Raw genomic sequence first — 14,220 nt, 5'->3', positions numbered from 1 at the left:
ACACCGAATTTATAACATTGAAAATAATTACTTTGAAAATCATGTATCTAAATGTTTTTGCTCCGAATTTACCTATGTGAAATAAAAATGTAAAAATTCAAGTGAAAACAATTCAAATGTTCAAATTCAGATCCCAAAAATTCGACGTCAAAAAATTCGATGTCAAAAAATTCGATGTATAAAATTCGATGTCCAAAATTGCGATGCAGCATCATCCGGGCTACGCAGACAGGATAAGCAATCGAGCCCTAATGCAACTCCGACTTCTGGCCTATCAGAGCACGGCTTTTTCAGTCATGTGATCACAACAACCCGGGAGAAAAATGACGGAGAACAGTGGGGCTCGCCGCTCGGGTAAGTAGTCAGTTTGTGCTCTTTATTTTACAAGCAGTGAGGGCTCGACAGCATTTGTATCTTACATTAGCTAGCTAAATGAGTGAAGTAGCCTTGTGCCTTGCTGTTAGCAAGCTCCGTTACCATTAATTGAAGCAGTGCTGGAATTGGGCCGGTACTCACCGGTACGCAGTACCGGCACTTCTGGTTCTGACCCATGGAGTACCGGCACTTCTTGCTCAGTACCGGCATGCTGGCGGTACTCCGGTACTCATGCACCGTGCCAGTACTCAACACTCTCCCGCCGTTCTTATTATACATCCATATATATATATACAGCCGCCCGGTACTCAGTAGATGCGTCATGAGGTGCCGAACGGACATTCTCATCGCTCTAACCGCTGGAGTTTCACAGCGGCTGTCAGCTGTTTACTCCTGTCATTCAAACAGAACGTGCTGGAGAGGGGGCGGGGCTTATCTTCTCCATGTAAATACTGTGGTGGAAACGACTATGTCAAAATTAACCTATTTGACCGTGATTTAATAGTAATACACGTTTCAAAATAATAATAATAATAATAATGCCGAAGTAACAACATACTGAAAACTGTTAGTAAAACCATGTTTTAATGCTTTACAATTGACATACCTAGATGCACGTGTGTTGTGTTTATGCAGTGCAACTCCCACCCAGTGGGTGGCTATGTAGAGTGATAGAACAGAGCAGGCACGCCCCCGAGAGAAGGAAAGCAAGTCACGTCACAAATTAGCATTTCTAAAATGTTAGCGTGGATTAATACAAGTGCAAAAAGACAGCGGTTGTCGCCGGAAGAAACTTCAAATACAGAGAATGCTGTGCCTGTGTTGGAAATTGTGTCTGATGGGGAGCTTTCTTTGGTTGATCCTCCTGCTCCAAGTTCTAGTGCATTAGCATTAGCACTAGCTCCGCCGCCTCCTCCGCCGCCTCTAACGTTAGCTGCTGCTGGCGCAACTGCCACCACCAACACCGGGCAAAGCGATGCACCTGACTGCTGGACAACGGACCAGGTGCAATATTTTTGCAAGACCAATGCATGGCTCCTTCTTAAAGATAAGAAGCTAGGATGTCGGATATGCAGAGATGTCAAATCTTTGGGAATACACACTGGACAAGGACTGAAACTGTCAACTGAATGGGGTGAGTGTGCAGTGTCTCATTTCGGTGTTGACAAGGGCAAACAACAAGCTAGCCTGAGAAAAAAAAATCAAAGAACATAAAGAATCACAAGCCCATGTAAAAGCTGCTGACATCCTTACATCTGCTTCACGTGAAACTATTCAACATCAAGTGCAGTCTATGCATAAATCTGAATTAGACACCACTATCAGAGTTTTTCGAACGGCATATACAATTGGCAAACATAGCCGGCCATTCACAGACATGCCAATTGATTTGAATGTACAGAAACTGAATGGACTGAACGTGGGCAGGGTTTTGCACTCCAATAAAACCTGTGGCGAAATCATCGACCACATAGCTCATGAGCTGAAGAAAAAAATGGCAAAAGACATTACAGAAAACCAAAGAAAACTCTGTGTTTTGGTCGATGAATCTACCACTATTAGTGGTGAAACGGTGCTTGTTGTGTGTCTACGCTCAGCATTAGCTGATGCTGAGCCCGAAACGTTTTTTTGGGAGCTGATCGAGTTGGATGGAACAACGGCTGATGACATCACAAAGGCGTTAATGGAGTGTCTTGGAAGAGATTTTAACGAGGACTTTTTAGGTCAGTGTTTCGTTTCTTTTGCATGTGATGGGGCTTCAGTCATGCTAGGGAAGAGAACAGGCGTTGCTACCCAGTTGTGTAGTAAATTCCCAAGCCTGTTTGTGTGGCACTGCTCCAATCATCGTCTAGAGCTGGCAGTTGGGGATGTGGTCAAGGAGGTCTCAGGGCTCAATCATTTCCAGATCTTTTTTGACAAACTCTATTCCTTGTTCCATGCCTCCCCCAAAAATCAGAGGCAGTTAGCGCAGTGTGCGCAAGCAGTCGGACAGCGTCTCCTGGTGATAGGGCGTGTTTTGTCCATCCGCTGGGTGGCTTCAAGTGAAAGGAGCGTCAGAGCAGTCTGGGAAAACTACCGAGTGCTTCATGATCACTTCACAAATGCTGCAAACGACACGAGCAGGGATTCCAGAGACAGAGCAAAGTACAAGGGCCTGGATGATGTGCTCACATCTGCAACGTTTGTCAGCAATCTGGGACTGATGTACGATGCGCTCACAGAGCTCAGCGACCTCTCTCAGCAACTCCAAAAAAGAGAGATGACACTGCCTACAGCAGATAGGCTCTTAACTCGAGAAATACGAGTTTTTGAATCCATGGTCACCATGCCTGGCCCACACATGACTACAGTTCATACAGCTCTAGCTGAGAAGTCCTTCAAGGGTGTTGCCCTGCGTGAGAATGGCAGGCTTGTACAGATTCATGCAGGTCAGTTTTTCCGCAGTATGGTAGAGAATCTGAGACACAGAATGACTTCCACAACCTCCTCTCATGTCAGCACAAGAGAAATCCCATTACATGGCCGGGAGGCCCGGGACAATCAGCTAATCCAGGACATGAAAGTTATCCATCCTGGAAGTTGGCCTGAAGAGGAGTTAGACGTACAGTATGGGGACGTAGAGGTGCTACGTTTGTGCGAAGTGCTGAAAGTGGACAGAAGAGAGACTGTTCAGGGCTTTCGCGAATACAAGGAAACCAGGGCATCCCGTACACCTGCTGCCATGGAGCCTCTACTGAAAGCAGTCCGAACCATCACTGTCTCCACTAGTGAGTGTGAGCGGGCATTCAGCTGCATGAACGATATCCTTACTGCAAAAAGGAATGCTCTCTCTGTCAGCCGACTGTCCAGCCTGGTTTTCATTAAATGTAATGGACCATCACTAGGACAGTTCAATCCGGAACAGTATGTGAGGTCCTGGCTGGCAAAGGGAAGGAGAAGTGCTGATGAAAGAGCCTGTCCAGCTCCAGCCCCTGATACTGATGTCCCCAAGGCCTTCTGGAGCCTTTTCTAACAATGTGAAGTATATTGCAAAGCAGCTCACCCAGTGAGAAGACTTTTGGCATAATGTGCCGATTTGTACAGATCCTGGAGATAGAAGGACTTCAGACCAACCAGGGAGTTATCTGATCAGCTTGGTGTTCAATGTAACTCTTTACCATGGCTCAGACTTTGTTACTTGCAGTTACAGTTTCTCATTTTAGATTGTGCAAATTTTGCATTTGTTTTTACATGTTCTTTGTTCATGCTCTTTATCATTTTTCTGAGTTGGAAAGTTAGATTGCATCATAGTTTACTTTATACATATTTGTATTCTTCAGTGGTGAAGTATATTGCAAAGCAGCTCAGCCATGTGAGAAGACTTTTGGCACTTTTTCGTTTTCTGAGTTGGAAAGTTAGATTGCATTCAAAATGTACAGAAATACTTAATTTTGTTAAAGCTTTTTATAAAAAATGCTTCTGACCAGAGCTTTGTTTCCTTGTCATTAATGTTGAACACCACCAGAGGGGCTCTCACCTGAAAGGTCTCTGCTTCATGTGTCTTCAGCAGAAGATCTAGACTTTGATTGCTATATTTTCAGTTAATATTGACCTTACTGAGCTTTAGCCATATCCGCTGCCTATCATAAAAAATGTTAAGTACAGTGAACCTTTCTAAAATATACAGTAGTAAAGAGACAAACCCACCAGCATTATAGTAGCCAAATTCTTGTTTGTGGGCTGTATATATAAAATTGACTTGAAAAAGTTGCTGATTTTAGAGTACTGGCACCTTTTTCATTCCAATTCAAGCACTGAATTGAAGTGAATCACAACGTGTGTGTGTGTTGGTTGGTTGGGGGTGACGGTTTGCAAAGTAACGTAACGATCACTTCGGTTAGATAAGTCAAGTAGACCATGCTACACTATACGAAATACTCTCTTACAAAAGCCCTGCATTTTAACATGTTAATGTTACTTTAGTAAAAGTATGCTAGTATAATTAGGAAAGTGTTGTTAAAGTAGACACAAGTTATACTATTATATTATATCATTTGATTTATTGTTATTACCGATGCACGAGTTGACTTAACTGTTGTAGTTGGAGCTCATTTTGAACAATGAGCTAACTAATTATTACTTTCATAATGGTGTAATGTGCCAACTATTTTCTACATTAATAGATGAAGGTCTGGTTTGTTCAAACTCTCAAAATAGTAGGACCATAGCCCTAGAGACTCTAGGGCTCTGAGTAGGACATGCTGTCATAATTAGTCCGAAGTGACACCTTTACAATGTTAAAGCTGTTAGATAAATGTAGTGACGTAAAAACTAAAGTATTCAAGATAGTGTAGTGAAAAAGAGATGTTTTTTTTTAATTTAAATGTTACCAAAACAAAATCTCTTGTTTTGGACTGACAGTAATAATTCAAGAAATAGTAGATAAATAAATACACACATCAATTTGTTGTGGATGGAACACAACAAATGGTGCTCTTACCTGTGATGCCTCCTCCAAACATTATAACCAGACTGTATCATTCAAACTATAAGTAACAGTTCTAGCTACTTGACTTCAGACAAACAATTCAAAAGACAAAATCAACACAATTTATTGAAAGACCAATCTTTATTTCTCTCCTTTTGTTTGTGTTATTAAACCCTGTCAATCTAAAAAACTGAGCAACTCAACAGTTAACTTTATATTTCTTATTGTCCAAAGCATCTATTACACTATTTGTTCCCCTCTCATATTCACAGGATGGATGATTAGAGACTTTGGGGGAAACCTCAGCTTTATGAACGTCCTGTCTGTTGCTTTGGCCAGAGAGGGCTGAGGGTCTTTCCCTCCTCGCAGGGAAAGACCCTGCAGGCCTGAGGGAGGAGGACCAGACCTGATGGAGGAGGACCTGCACCAGCTGCACCTACAGAACTTAGCCCATGCTGGGCATAGCTGTTACCACCTGCACAGGCCTAGCCTGTCAATTAACAGATTAACATTTAGTGTAACTTATGTATATTATTTCGTTTTTATTTTAAAAAAAAATGGTGATGGTTCATGCTTGATAACTTTTAGTTCACATTTCAATAAATTGTATTTGCACTCCTTTTGTCCGTTATTCTTGCTGAAAATGTTAGATTACACATTCACATCTGAATGAAGATTGGCACCATTTATTTATGACGTTGCAAACTCCGCGGTACAAAGCACAAGTGATGTGAAGCTCATAAAGTGAGGCAAATGCATTTGATCAGCTGACTTTTTTTTTTTGCCTAACTTTATAGGCCTGACAATAATCACACTGTCTCTGAGGTGCAACGTAAAACACAAAACAACACAAATGAAGTTCCTGTTAGACTACAAAACTAGTCAGTGTGCAGGTCTTTGTGTTACAATACAAGTGTCTCTTAGTGAATGTCCTGTACTGCTCTTATATCTCATAACATCAGCTTTTCCTTTCCCTCTTGGATGTTCTTCTGGACCCTCAGAGAAAGAGAACATGGTGAAGCAGTCCTGTCTCTCAGGCATGTCCTTTCCTAACAGAAATATCAAAAAACATATTATTGCAGAGCAAGTGTGTTATTTAAGAAAGAGGTGTGTTTGTTTGTTCATAAATATAATGATTTTTTTATTTGAATGTGTTTTTGAAATCCAACAGTGTACTACAAAGATAATCAGATTATGAATAAACCGTTCTAAATTCATCAACATTGAAATAAATGTATTATTAAAATAATATTTAACTGTTATCAAAACTTAGTGCAACTGTAGAAGCTTGCTCCGTCCGGTTGTCTCACTGAAAGACAAAGGGTCGCAGCTCTCACTATGTTCAATAATATTTGCCTTAAATACATTGAAATGTGAAAGTTGAACAAAAAAGTGATGTTGCTTGGTAAAATGTAAATGTAACCTTTTGCTAAGAAAGTCCACTCAACATCACTGATGTGTAGGTGATCTAGTATTCAGTCATGTTTAATGGCATGTATATCAGTGTATTAGATTCATTACTTTATGCATTATTTGTAAAGCATGAAAAAGGTGTACCTTGGAATCCGTGCTGAAGTTCTCTGCTGCTAGGACTCCAGATCTGTCTCTCCTCCTCTGGTCCAGCCTGTCTGGATCACCTTAAGGACACTTTGAACAAACAGATGTAAAGTTACATGCGTGGGTTACAGACTTCTTTACATGCAAACTACTTTTTATCTTCTTTTAAAAACAGGTCATAATCTTATTGTTATACTTAAGAAATTGCTGGATATCACAGTCCTTATACTGTATCAGTTTGATTGAGTATTATTGTGTAGGTCCTTTTTATTTTACTGTTACTTTGGATGAGGTTTTCATGAGTCAGTCAAATTAATGTGTTTTCAAATGCCATATTCATATGCATCACACACGTAAGGGTAAGACACAAACCTATTTAACAAATGCAATGAAATGGATAAGCTTAATTTCCACTGAAGTCACAGATAACGTCATATATAATATTTAAACAAATCATTTCCTTGTCACTAAAGCATTGACTACGCTATTCATCGTCCTTAAATGCAGGAATTAAGTTACATGTTCCGCTGTTTCTCAAGTGTGATGATAATACAATTAAAAGAGGCATTGGTAATAATATTAAAAACAACAATGTTTGGGTCGTTCGTCGGATAGGCGGTTAGCTGCAATAAATAACTCCAGTTCAACAAATCATATTACAATATCTAAGGGAGCGTTATTTCTGGACCATCTTGAAATGTGACGTTCATATTTTAAAGATACACACATTTCATTGTGAGGTTGATTTAATATACACTAAGCCTCTCTTCAACAATACGTTGAAGTTAGCTAGTCTATTTTATGCTATAGTAGAGCATAGCAAATTTAAATGAACCTTAACAATGCATACAGTAACCTAAATAGCAAACTAACTATCTAACGTACAAGGATGACCTTATTTTAGCAACCTCGCACAGAAGCCTTTTGGTATACAGTAGCATCCCACTTAATGTTTTACACTCTTGGATGCTACGCATAGCATCGTTAGCACAGATGGAGCTACGATTGCTCAAATGCTAACCCAACTCTAAACATTCATTAACGTTAGCTTAATAAAAACACCAGTAACATAACATAAAGTACGCAGGGTTGACTTACCGAAGAAACTGCATTCATGGACGGTCTGTTTCAACCGCAGATAAATCCTATATTTGCAGGACGAATAGTCCACCAGGAACCAACACAACAAACACTGCCGAGTTCAAGTAGTGTTCTCCTCATGCGCTGAGCCGCTGTAGCATCACGGAGCTAACCGTGAGACAGAGGAGCTAGGAGCAGCAGTCCCGTTGTCATGAAGGGGGAATCTAACTATATACAGAATATGTTTTTGTAGATCCAGGCTAGAAACATGTTCATTTTCTTATGTTAAGTTGGACATTTTAACATAGGGTCTACGGGAATTGCTCCCATCTGCATCCATCGCCTATAGTTTGCAGCATTGGGCTTCACCGCACTGTCCCGGGGTTTGCCGCTTGGCTCTGATAGGCCAGAAGTCGGTTTGATTGCATTAGGGCTCGATTGCTTATCCTGTCTGAGTAGCCCGGATGAGGCTGCATCGCAATTTTTGACGTCGAATTTTACACACCGAATTTTTTGACATCGAATTTGAAACACCAAAATATTTGACGTCGAATTTTTTTCACTAGAATTTTTGGGATCTGAATTTGAACATTCGAATTTTTTTTACTTGAATTTTTACATTTTTATTTCACATAGATAAATTCGGAGCAAAACAAATTCAGATTCATGATTTTCAAAGTAATTATTTTCAATGCTATAAATTCGGTGTCTGATCAAATTCAAATACTTCTGTCTCTTGTTTGCTTCCATAGAGGAACTATCAGAAGGACGAGGCTCGGGTGACTGGAGACTGCGGGGCTCACGGTTCGTGTCGCTACCAGTCCACTGACATGGCGCATCAATCAACGGTACATTTTGCCCATTACTTGCCCAGTATTACTTTGAATATTATTATTATGATTGAGGATTAAATCCGCTTTGAAGACCACCGTTTTATATCGTGCAGTTTAGCGGCAAAATAACGTCAGTCAGCCAGCTAACGCTAGCTTTGTTGAGTTTATGCTAGCTAAACAAGTAGTGGTTGTAGTCTACAGCAGTAATTCATATATTATAGCCTACTGCTTTGGCACTAACGGTTAATAACCGTTTATGAAAATAAAACCAATTGAACTGTACTGAAATAATGACAAGTTTTATAATTGTCTTGGGCTCTTGCTGTGTTTTTAAAGCCTTTGTAAATTATCCATGATATTTTCTATTTAGAACGAAGACTTCAGAATCTTAAAATCCCTTAACGTTTGTATGCAATTGTGCTAAATTCAACTCTAGAATCAAGCAAATATTAATATGTTTGCATGACATTAGTTATTTATATTTTGCCATCACTGAACTATACGTTTAATACATTTAAGTCAAGCTAAGGTACATGTGATGGTAGCTAGTTAGTGCTCTTACCTTCGCTCCAACCCCCCTCCCTCCCCCCACATCTACAGGTGAAAATTACTTGTGCGACACATTTATCGCAAGAAGTGTAGCAAAAGTCAAGACCGCAGATTCGTCGATTTATACTGCCACAGAGCAGATTCGTCAAGTTGTAATGACTGATTTGAGAGGTTCTAATAAATAAAGTTGCAGTTGTAATGGAAAATATATTTTAAAAATATGTATTTTTCTGCAAGTGAACATTTCATCACTAAGTTCATTTTTTTTCTACAAGCTACAAAACTTTTTTTTTCTTCTGTGACTTCAATTTTGGTTCACAGTTACGTGGATATTTTATACAAGTGTAAATGTATGCACACAAGCTCAGATTTTTTTTCTGCAAGTGCTCGTATCAGGTTTTACACACTCACATTTTGCACCATATCTACCTTCATAAGAAAGCATGTTCGAATGTTTGAATGAATCAAAGTGGGTCGTCACCGTCGATGTTCTCTTATGCTCCAACACACAGTTGCACGGGGTGCAGAATAGTTTCCCCCCACTTTCGTGCAAGACATCGGGGTACTGCTTTGCCCGGTCTTTAGCAGAAATGTTCGTCGGTAAATGAGATGGATTAGATTTTTTCATCTTGGTGTTTTCTCTCGCGTGTGAGCTCCACACGTTCACTCTACGGTGTTGTTTACCTTCTGTGATGCGCGAGCTGATGACGTCCCGTCATCATCACTTCACGTCAAGACGAGTTAACTTTTTTTTCCTCTCAACTTTGTGTGGAAAAATGCGGGGATTATGCGGCCTTTTGATAAATATGCGGCCTTTTAAAAATCTGCGCCATTTTGCTGATTATGCGGTAAATTCTGCGATCGCAGAATCGCGTTTTTCTGGAGGGTCTAATTAGTATCTAAGGCTTTTACAGAAGGGATATTGGATATCTCTTTGTATCACTCCATAAATCAGAAAATACTGTCAACAGCCCTAAAATATCAATTTTCGCCATGTTTTTAGGTATACAATGTTGTATAATTCAGGCTATGAATGATATATGAACAAACTACGGTGGCCGGCAGGTGCAAACGCGGAACAACGGCCCAAAACGCATACATAAGCAGGAAACACCTGCAAATAATGAAATGAAAAACAAACAAACCCTGAAAACAAATACAACAGAAAAACGCTGTATTTACAGAAATGTTGCAAACTAAATACAACACACAAACCCCGAAAACAAACGCAACAAAAAAACGCTGCAAATACCAAAATTATATGCAAAGTCCAAAGCACGTACACATCCCAAAACACATACAAAAAACATTCCGGAAGTGCTCTAGGCCTATAGGGGGCGCGCTACGTGGAACAGATTGATGTCTGACCAGACATAGAGAGGACGAACAAGAGTGATGGAAATCTAGAGGAAAGAAAGTTCATTTAAGTGGAGAAAGATATAAGAAGGTAAGTTTTGTTTTTATACATAGAGCGTCATATTTATATAGCTAGCGTTAGCGTGCCTAACTACTACACCAGCTGAGGAGAGGAGAGCTTCACGTGAAGAGAAGATAAAGTGAGGGAAGAACATTGTTAAAAGAGATGACAAATCAAGTGCAGGCAAATAACACGGGCCATAGTGAGTACCGCGGAAAAAGAACATTTGAATTCTTAGCAGTTTGTTTATATGTATATATTTGTGTATAGATGTTGCAACTATACAGAGCTTTAGCAATTACCTGTAACTATGGTCATGCTAATAAAGCTATTGAATTGAGAGCGAGAGAGATGTGACAACATGTGAAGAGGGACAAAGTAATGACAGGAGAGTAGTGTGCATTAGACATGCTCAAGAACAAATATAGAGACATTCAAGGAGAGAGAGAACACAGATTCAACGGTAAACATGATGTATCTTTCTATTTATTTAGCTAACCACTATTTAGACTATGTGTTTTTGATTAACTTGATTAAATGGATTTACTACATCAATGTATGTCTTTTCAGGCTGCCATGTTGTGTCCTTTCTGTGGCCAGCATCTGGGGACAGTTCAAGTGTTCTGTGGCTCCTGTGGCAAACATGTACAGTTTTTGGCAGAAGTTGAACACAACAGTAAGTTCACTTTTTTTTATTGTATCTGTTTCAAATGCAAGAAATAAGGATTCAACACACTACTCTGTTTAGAATACTAATTGGCAGATGCGTATCACTAGTTATCAGCATGAAGGACACGTTTTTTCATTGTCTGTTTATGTGAAATATGTAGAAGCCATCATTAAATTGTAGACCAATGCATGATTAAATACACAAAACAGCTTATATTATACATTCATAATTGTGTATTAGTTCTATCTTTATAGAGAACAATATACATTTAGAATCAGATTTTGAGACAGTGAGTGGCTGGGAAAGTCACACCGCCATGGGGCACAAACAGTTGCTGACGTGATGTTTTCTTAATTCTCAGGCATTCCATAAGGAGGGTCGGGAACTCACGCTTAGGACCACCAGTGTCCCCTCCATCCTCAGTGTGTCCCTCATCATCAGTGAACTTAACTGACATCTCATGAGAGGGGTCGAATGAGGCACCTTTGAAGCCGCGGATTGCTCCATCCCACACATTGGCTCTATTCATATTGAACCTGCTGCAAGATGTATTTGTTATTTTTGCAGAGAGTTCTGCAACAATGTGTGCCGCAGTCAGGTATTCTGTGCTGGGAAAGACAAAGTGATGTATTGTAATATTAAATGATGAAGCTAGTAATAAGATTTACAGTATAGAATAGAAAAATTAAGTGGTAATACAGTAGTAACAATTAATACCGTTGCTCCATTGTGTCTTCTGGCTCAGACTGGCTATCAATAATGATAAGTGCATACACAGTTGTGTAGTTGCTGCAGTGAGAAGACAGTTGAATAATTACTTTCAAATACATAATATATGCATGACAGTCATATTTATAAAAGGATGTCGATCCTCTTCCTGTTTTTTCAATACATTGGGTTCTAAACTGACAACAGCACTTTTGTCATACTCCTGCACAATCCTTGTAAACATTTGAAATGGATGCAACAAAAAATATCTGATCTTTGAAAAATATTTGTGGGTGTTTTTTGTATTGTCTTCACTAAGATGTCAGATGTTGTGGGTGTCATTTGGAAATGTATAAAAGTATAATTGTTCTGCTTCCTGTCAATGTTACCCACTGTGATTGGAGGCTATACAAACAAACAAATGTAAAATAAAGATACACAGCAAACAACTGTGTCACGATGCAACTGTCAACATCGTTTACCTATAGAAGTGGTTCTGACCCGGGGCAGACTGGACCTCTTCCTGGAATGGGGTTGGTGCTCCATCCTATTTTTACCCAGGAAACAAGTGCACACAAAGGTATTTATTGATTTCATGTTCACAAATTCAAACCTACATGGTATAATTACATTTGTAATTACTCTTACCCGATCAGACGCTGGTTGTGGGTGCCTGAGAGGTCTGATAAAGGTAAACAACAAATATATTCAAACTACTGTACTGTTAAAACATTCTGCTTCTTGTGGCACAAAATAATATGTTGACAATGTTTTATTTTACCCTGCAAACTGTTGTCCATTCGTGGAGTGCTCACTTTTGGAACATTTGGAATATCCCACACCTGCATACACACAAATGACTGACTGAAATAAAATAAATTCACTTTAAGAATAAATGCCACGATAAATCCAAACTGACCAAGGTACAGTATATTGTTGACCATCCTTTAACTCTCACATTAGGATTTACATTGAAGCACAATAAACCAACTCCTCTCTGCACCTATAATATATCTATATGATGTCAAGAGTTACATTTAGGTGCACAGACAGTGCTGTCTCTTGACTTGCAAGCTCTTTCACCAAACAAGCTAACGCTAGCTGGGTAAATATGACGCTCTTTGTATCAAAACAAAACTTACCTTTTTATATATCGTCTTTTTCCACTTCGATCAACTTCGTTTCCTCCGGCTTCAATTTGCAGCACTCTTGTTCGTTCCCTCTATGTCTGGTCAGACATCAATCTGTTCCACGTAGCGCGCCCCCTAGAGGCCTGGAACACTTCCGGAATGTTTTTTTTTTGTATGTATTTTGGGATTTGTATGTGCTTTGTACTTTGCATGTCGTTTTGGTATTTGCAGCGTTTTTTTGTCGCGTTTGTTTTCGGGGTTTGTGTGTTGTATTTAGTTTGCATCATTTCTGTAAATGCAGCATTTGTTGGTTGTATTTGTTTTCAGGATTTGTTTGTTTTTCATTTCAGGATTTGCAGCTGTTTCCTGCTAATGTATTTGTTTTTGGCCGTTGTTCCGCGTTTGCACCTGCCGGCCACCGTAACAAACCCTTCTGTAAAAGCCTTCATAATATTGATAGGAATATAACTGGAAGGTTTGGTGTATCTACGTGCTACTGAAGTTGAAATTTCGAAAAGAAGACTCCCAGCAGCTTCTAGAAAAATCTAGACAAATATTTTGGTCAAGCTCAGGATATTATGTTTAAAAAATTTCTTTTTTAAGAGACTACTGAAGCCTTCTGAGTAAATCGGCAGAAGCGCTGACACCTCCTCATCACTCCACCGCTCCCATGTTTTCTTTTGTGTTGCCATAAGTTAATCTCTCTCCGTTGGTGTGCTGGGCTAATGCCAGAGATGGAGTCAATTCAATTCAATTCAATTCAATTCAAAACCTTTATTTATACAGATAAAACCCATTGAGATCATAGACCTCTTTTACAATGGTGACCTGCTTCAATTAGTTCCAAACATTAATACAAACATGACAGAAAACAAAGGACATTATATGATACTACAGTTTGTATACTAGTAGCATTTACAGACACCAATATTTTCTGATTGTATAGCGTCTATCCTAGCTTTAAAAACATGAAATGGAATCAAACTGCTTAGCTTCCATTCCTTTTGTAGACTGTTCCATGCTAGCGGCGCTGCGCATCTAAAAGCTGTATTTCCTAATACAGTCCTAGCAGTTGGCACATGTAATACAACCACAGCTTTAGATCTCAGGCAGTAGCCATTTACAATACGCTGTGAGATCAGGGAACAGATGTAAGACGGAAGTTTCCCTAACATTGCTTTATAAATAAAAAGATACCAGTGATTTAGCCGCCGTACAGTAAGTGAAAGCAACCCTGCCCTTGTATACAGGGTACAATGATGAGTCAAAGTCTTACAGTCTGTCACAAACCTTAGTGCACTATGATAGGCGGCATCTATCTTGGTGAGGTAATTGGCCGGCGCATTCATATAAAATAGATCACCATAGTCCAGCACAGGTAAAAAGGTCACAGTGACTAGCCTTTTCCTGGCCTCAAGAGAGAAACAGGACTT

At 39.5% G+C, this 14,220-nt stretch overlaps 1 protein-coding gene and 2 long non-coding RNA genes across 3 annotated transcripts in view; 1 reads left to right on the top strand and 2 right to left on the bottom strand.

Moving 5' to 3' along the window:
• The window catches only part of LOC117546433 (protein unc-13 homolog A-like), a 130,581-nt gene that overhangs the window by 66,443 nt on the left and 49,918 nt on the right, over nt 1–14,220 (bottom strand). The gene's annotated exons all lie outside the window — the stretch shown is intronic.
• LOC117546428 lies at nt 10,259–11,329 on the top strand. Its single transcript, XR_004569009.1, has 3 exons — nt 10,259–10,309; nt 10,850–10,955; nt 11,311–11,329. It is a non-coding gene; the product is annotated as an uncharacterized LOC117546428 (long non-coding RNA).
• Nucleotides 11,354–12,959, bottom strand: LOC117546427. Its single transcript, XR_004569008.1, has 5 exons — nt 12,800–12,959; nt 12,306–12,339; nt 12,140–12,204; nt 11,667–11,738; nt 11,354–11,557 (listed from the first exon to the last, which is right to left on the bottom strand). It is a non-coding gene; the product is annotated as an uncharacterized LOC117546427 (long non-coding RNA).

The sequence above is a fragment of the Gymnodraco acuticeps genome, unplaced genomic scaffold, assembly GCF_902827175.1.
Source record: "Gymnodraco acuticeps unplaced genomic scaffold, fGymAcu1.1, whole genome shotgun sequence".
In the NCBI taxonomy this organism is placed as follows: domain Eukaryota; kingdom Metazoa; phylum Chordata; class Actinopteri; order Perciformes; family Bathydraconidae; genus Gymnodraco; species Gymnodraco acuticeps.
The sequence above is the reverse complement of the archived record's forward strand: the minus strand, read 5'-3'. Positions and strand labels throughout refer to the sequence as shown.